At 32.3% G+C, this 7,070-nt stretch overlaps 1 protein-coding gene across 4 annotated transcripts in view; it reads right to left on the bottom strand.

Annotated features, from left to right (window-relative positions):
- Positions 1-7,070, bottom strand: part of LOC106465790 (metal-response element-binding transcription factor 2-like) — a 107,401-nt gene that overhangs the window by 17,452 nt on the left and 82,879 nt on the right. The gene's annotated exons all lie outside the window — the stretch shown is intronic.

The following is a 7,070-nucleotide window of genomic DNA, read 5'->3' as shown; positions in this document are numbered from 1 at the left end:
AATTATATTTTTTTATGCCCAAATACAGCTTAGTTACTAAGTCTGATAAATTATAGTGGAATTCTGTGGTACTGATATAATAATTTATGATTTTTTATTTCAAAATGCACATATAAAACCTAAATACAAAGGTAACGTATTATAACTGAAATGTGACTGTATTTTACAAAATACTAGTCCACTAGAACAAAGCCAAGATAAGTCACTTTGTAAAGGCATCATTGCAACTTCTGTATTACTAGTCAGGCATGGCTGAAAGGTCAATAAAATAAAAATAATAAATATATATAGATGAATAATGTTATGAGATTTAAGCTATTTAGACTAAACATTCGTGTTTTCAAGTTATAATTTGTAGTCATTCTAAAACTAAAAAAGTAAAATCATATACATTTTATAATTTTTATTGGTGGTTACGAGGTTGGTCAAATCGACCAAACCCATACAGAGATAGAATAGTGAAAATAACAAATACAATATTAAGTTTTTCTAAAAAAAAAGTTTTGATAGCTATCTGGAGGTTATAAAGATTTCTTATGTGAAATTTGAAAATTTTCTGATATATAAAAGTATTTTTAATCTTAAAATAAAAATTACTTTGGATGCTGGATAGTCAACATTCGAAAAGAAAAAATGCATATTACTTAAAAATCTTAAAACTTGATACAAAAATCTGATATTTTGTATATGATACACTTACTGTATTAAAAGTTACAGTATGAAAACTATAACAAGCTCAAAACAGTTACGAGGTTGGTCCCTCTGACCGAGCCCTTATTGAAAGAATTAAACACTGCAATATAGTCAGTCATTTTTAAACTGAATTAATCAGACAATAAAGGAAATTCAAGAATCTCACGAAGCTGTAATCCTTTAAAATACTCATTTAACAATGTCTTGAAATTATTTCCAGTACCATCTTCCTATTTCAACAGTTCAAACATGGTTTGCAGAACAATGATCAGAGGCAGGATGTTATATTAAAATGACAAGAACAATGCAGTAACAAAATGAAACCAATTCCAGCTTCAAATGCAAAGTTTTGAGAACTTAAGAATTGGCAGAATAACACAAGCATAGAGTGCATCGACTATTTTGCTAACACAATTATCCCTTATAAATAAAAATGGGAGAGAAATAGGTTGTTTGCATTCCATGGCAAGACTACTGTAAACTGGCTAAGAAAAAAAACCCTAAGAAAAATGAATATTCTGAGACATTCAATCAACATTTAAGTTGCACTAATATAATATGATAACAATCTCAACAATATGCATATAGCTATTACTAATATTTAAAGCAACAAGTTCAAGAAAAGGGTTTGTGCTGTGCAATGATTTTATAATTGTTAGAATCATGTAAAGTAATTACTCCATTACATTTAGGACTTATATTTACAGGTGATTACTCCAATTAACTTCTTCTATTTACTAACAAACTCACTTTAATTTGTTTCATTCAACTTAATCTCAAAATCCTTTTGCATCACAGTCGCAACTGTTTCAGAGCTAATAAACCCAGTAACCGATTGAAATTTACCAAATATACTAAAGTATTGTTCAGTTATACAGTCAGCTTTGTCAAAATTTTTATTAAATGTATCATATTTCATTAAAAAGTTTACTCTGACTCAGAACTATAGGAGTATCTAATAGTTACTCTAAAGCAAAATCAGCTTTAATGCAATTTTCATGTAAAACACTTAAAGTACACTTTTTAGAATTTAACACAAAATTCAAGGGCATTTCCATAACTTTCAAAGGTAAACGGAATAAATTTTCAAGGTTAATCTTCAAAGACAAAATTACACATTTTTTTTTACTAAAGAAGTGGTACCAATATTAGTAGTAGTTGCGATATGTGTGTATATTGCATTTTCTACCTCTTTAGCTGCTAGATAATTTCTCCAATATTCAGTGCGATTCAAGGTTTATTTTTGGTATAGAAAAATTAGTCAAGAGAACTAAAGTACTGCCTCATTATAACACTACCATTGGGAGCCATGTGCGTATGAGAGCGACATAGGTGGGAGAGCATTATAACTAACTAGTCAAAAAGGTACTCATGCTGAACAAATACAGATTCAACACACTACTAAAGCAATCAATTAAATAACTGTTCATTTACATAAAGAAAATAGATATGAAAAGAACATAGATAAAATAAAATAAGATAGCTCTGTTTTATTTGGTTTCAAGCCTCTTTCCAAATGTAGTAGAGCATTTTACATATGCATCACAATTCCTGGAATAGCCACTGGTTGTCACTCCATCCAGTATAAAACCTTTGAAGTGTTTAGCCAAACATGATGCTGAAAGAGATGGTCTCTCTTCTGTTGAAATTTCACCATTATCATTGTTTTTATCAGCTGCTGTTTGGCTTTGGATGTTCTGTATGATCTCCTCATCCAAGAGTTTTTCATAGATGGGGGGTGGTCATGACTGATTTTAAGCCATTTTAGATTGGCTATAGCTGTATCATTTGTATCAAAGCCATTGTAATACATAGACTTCTTTTCAGCCTTATTGATTTCCTTTTGGGTGAATCCTAGTAAGCCATCTTCATTATTACTGCTGCTGTCAGAACAGTTGAATGTGTAACCCAGCTCTTTCTTCCAGCATCTTTCTATGCACTTTGACAAAATGTTTCACCAATCTCTGCCTCCAATGATGAGAGTCTCTTTAAGGCTAAGATCCTTCAAAACATTAATGTTCTTTGAGTTGTCTACCATGGAATGGATAAGGTCTCTGCAGTAATTTCATTTGAAGTCAGTAATACTCCCTTGGTCGAGTGGCTGTATTTTTTGAAAGAAATTCAGCATTGATCAAACCATCTCTAGAGGTAAGAGTTTCTATCAAAGGATGGGTGGCACAGTAGTCTAGCAGAAGTAAGGCTTTCGGTTCCATCTTCTTTCTTCTCAGGAACAAAGTCATTATGGAACCAGTCTTCAAAAATTGAGCTGGTTATCACAGAATTTTTGCGTGTTTATATAGAAAGGGCATGTCCTTCATATTGGTGTGGTGAAAGCAGCAAGGTTTTCCATATTTTCCAAGTGGTGTTAGCTTGTGATTTCTTGTCTTGTTTAAGCAGAAGAGAATCATTATTCTCATCTTTATCGCTTAAATCCACGAGTTTTTGCATTGTAATTTCTCTTTATTAGTGTCTTATCGGGTAACATCTGGATATAAAGAGCTGTCTCATCACAGTTATAAAAATGGTCATCAGAGATGCAGCCTGCCTCAAGTATTGTAGGCAGTCCTTGTCTGCTGAGTGCTGTTCACCATAGATAGATACTTGGCCAATTGCATAATGATATTTGAATCTGCACAGCCACTCATTACTTGCCTCGAAATATGTGTTGACATTCAGTTGATTTGAGAATTTCTTTGCTTTTGCTTGAAAAATTGTGTCCGAAAAAAGTATGCCATTCGCTCTCTACTGTGTGAACCACGTGTGCAGCACCTTATCTAGCTTTCTTCCTTTTCCAGCCACCTTCATCCATTCGCACAACAAAGAAAGTAGCTTTCTTTGTCTTTCATCTAACTCATGAGCATTTATCCAGCTATCCTTAATTTTTTGATACAGAACTCTGAAATATTTTCTTTATTTCATAAATTATTGAAAGTTTCTCAGAGATTGAATAGGATTTCCTCTTCCTCGATACTGGTGACAAATCGGTACGTGTGGACATTTTGAGTTTGTCTTAACTGTGCACTCTCTCTCTCTTTAATGATGTCATTTATGACCAGGTTAGATTGAATCCTCACTGGGTCCAACAATAGCCAATAGTTTTCTATGATACCATAAATGCAAATGCTAGAAAACTGCCCTTGTGACTTTAAAATTGTCCTTTACAAATGTTATATCGATGACACTTTCTTGCTATTTCAACAATTGAGTCACATTCCATTCTTACCTTAATTTCCAACATCCCAATTTGGGGCTTTGCTCTTGGGACTTCCTGCTTTTTTCCTTTTATTTTTTGACACAGTGTAATGACTTTAGCCTCTGAAGCCACGTAGCAATGAGCTAAGCAGCAGATGATACTAAATTTTTGGAAGCCATGGCACCACAGTGTTGTATCCGAGAAAGCTTTATAACTGATGATGTTATAATAAGGCTGTACTGTATTAAGTTTTTCTCATCTTGGTTATTCACCAGACTGCATGAATCACCAAGTTTGTTGCATGTGTTTTCCTTTATAGGAGGTCACTGCAGCATGGGTGATTCTATGAATAGAGCAGTAGTTTGTTCTAATAGTAAATAAGTTGACTGCCTAAGGGTATGACATCCCTTTCTAATATGAGTCTGGCTGTTAGTTATATGAATGGTACGTGTACCCAGGAAGAAAGAACAATATATATCCTTTATAGATTTTGATATACTTTTGACCATGTCAAACTTTACAGAGATTTACTAATACTCATTGTGATCCTTTGTTTGCTAGACTGCTATTTTTCAGAACAGAGCAAGAAATACACTGACGAGAGAGTGAAAGTTCTCTCTCTTTCTCTAGCCTACTATCAGCACTTGTTCAATTGTTTAACTTATTTTGGACTTTGGTTGTATTGAATGTTTCATAATGTAGACTCATTCAAAAGCAGAGAAAATACAGGCACTGCTCTGTTTTTGAAGTTCCTACACACTACTCTGAAAGAAATCTGGGTAAACTTGAATTAGGAGAGTTAAAAGGCTTGGCATTAAGTCCAGCTCTATGAGGGCTGGATGGATTTTGGTATGTGGTTGTCAGAGTACAAGAGCAAGAAATGGAACTCCTGGATGAAACAGAAGCAACCACAATACAGGTAAATCTAATGGTATATCAAGCATTCCATGCAAATTCATCATTTAGGCTAGTCAACACAAACTTCATTTAGGCAAATACAGTTAAAATAGAAACAAATTGATACTTAAGTTCTGTCTAGGAGACAGCTCACAAAACAAAGGCTGGCCCGAGATCTAGCACTAGCAGCCATGTGATGGATATATATGAAGTTTATTGGTCAATTTCACCTGGGATACTAATATTCCCTGGAGTTATCTGATGCCAGGCAGATCATGTCAAGTGGACTGTATATGAGAGAGGAAATCACTTTTTATGTTATACCAATTAGAATAGTATAAATTCTTTGCTAATAATCCATATTTTAATAGTATATATGTTTTAAGTTTTTAATTCTACAAGGCAATATTTTAAAAATTCCTGAATTTCCCATAGTGTGACAAATTTCCTCTAGGCATCTTGTCTCCTCTATTTTATCCACCCCTGGAAAAGTACGAAATCAAACGTACATTATTCTTTATAAAATCTTCATTGTTCTGATAACCCATATTCTTTACAGTCTTCAATTTTGTTTGGTTACAGAGCTACCGAATAGGAAATCAGACCCCTCCTGCCACACCCATCACATCCTTTCTTTCATAATTCGTTGATATTTCTCTCTTATATGTTTAATATATATTACCTATAACCAATAGAAAGTTAAGGTTTTCATCTATCAAATGGCGTATTGTATAACATTGTGTTCTGAACATTTAGATGTCAATTTCTCTCAGATTACCAACATCATTCCCGTGGGAAAATTAACAACTAGCTTGGATGAATTTGTAACGGCTCTTGTTGCATAGTTAGAAAGCCAGAATATTTTGAGAGGTAAGGAAATTTGTCTATTTTTTGCATGTTATTAGTCTAAATTCTTTGGTGCATTATTTAATTGAATAAAATTTAAGTGCATTACTATCATTACTATAAAAAATTAGGATTAACTCTCTTCAACAATCAACAGCAAGGAAAAGAAGATTGGTCAAGTATTTTATTTCTTGATTTTCGTGTTTATTCTCTATTTATAATTATAAATGTAACTAAAATGTAAAAATAGGGGTCCTTTTAGGTTAGTTAAGATTAGATTAGGTAAAATAAATAATAATAATATTATAATAAAAAGGTTTCACAAGGCACACACATGAGCAGCTTGTAGTAGCTCATGGGTAATGTAATTTGTTAGTGTAACGTGAGAGCTGCACATTCCCCGAGTGATTTACAACTTATAATGGCACGGATAGTAGTTAGACATGGTTCAAATGGGAATAAAACAATAAAATTTCATTATAAACAGATGTATACTGTTAAAAACTCAGAGCTACTTACGATAAACAAATGTAGTTCCATGTTACAATTTGATATCATTCTACAAAACAAAAAAAGGGTAATTTAAGTTTATTTTGAATTTTTTCTTTGGTGGTTTTGAGATAGGGTAGAGAAAATAACATAAACTATAAAGTTTTCCTGAAAAAAAACACGTATGAAATGCATTTAGGAGGTTTTAGGGATAACACAAAGGAAATTTGAGATTTTTGAAATGAGGAAAAGTAGTTTTAATTTTAACATGAAAATTACTTTGCACACAGACTATTCAAAACAAATACTCAATATATTTTTGGCCAAATCTTTATTTTATTTTATTAAAAATACTTCACTAAAAAATATGATTTTTTGTATGTGAAAAATTTATAATATTAATTGAAAGGCTGCCAAACTATGTGAAGATATACACACTATATTGAAAGTTAGAAGTATTAAATCTAAGACTTTAAATAAGTACAAAGAGGTCACATGGTCGGTCAAATTGACTGAGCCTGTGTTGAGAGTTAAAATCACTTCTCTGTATCACGTGATACTTCTTTGCTCTGAAAAACCATTTTAGATTTTCTTTCCATCCCTACAGGATTTTCTGAGTTTGGCACAAATTACTCACTTACAATAGAAATATTGCTAAACCACAATGTAATTTTATAGCCTCTAATCTTCTTACTTTACTGGTCAAACCCAAGTGCTATGACTTCTTACCATGTCCTGTCTTTCAAAAAATGTCAATAACTCTCTCTGAAATTTATAACCAACAAAAAGAGATTATATTTTTTTTGAATTTCCTATAAGGATAGTAAATTTTGATGACAGTTTTTGAACTATTCACCTACATTTTCATTGTTTATCACCACCTAGATCCCCTTGACCAGTTAATGAATTATTTTAACCCACCTATAGTTTAGTTAGAAAACCAGTTAAATTA

The sequence above is a fragment of the Limulus polyphemus genome, unplaced genomic scaffold (assembly GCF_000517525.1).
Source record: "Limulus polyphemus unplaced genomic scaffold, Limulus_polyphemus-2.1.2 Scaffold2052, whole genome shotgun sequence".
In the NCBI taxonomy this organism is placed as follows: Eukaryota; Metazoa; Arthropoda; class Merostomata; order Xiphosura; family Limulidae; genus Limulus; species Limulus polyphemus.
This window is presented reverse-complemented; position numbering and strand designations above follow the sequence as displayed.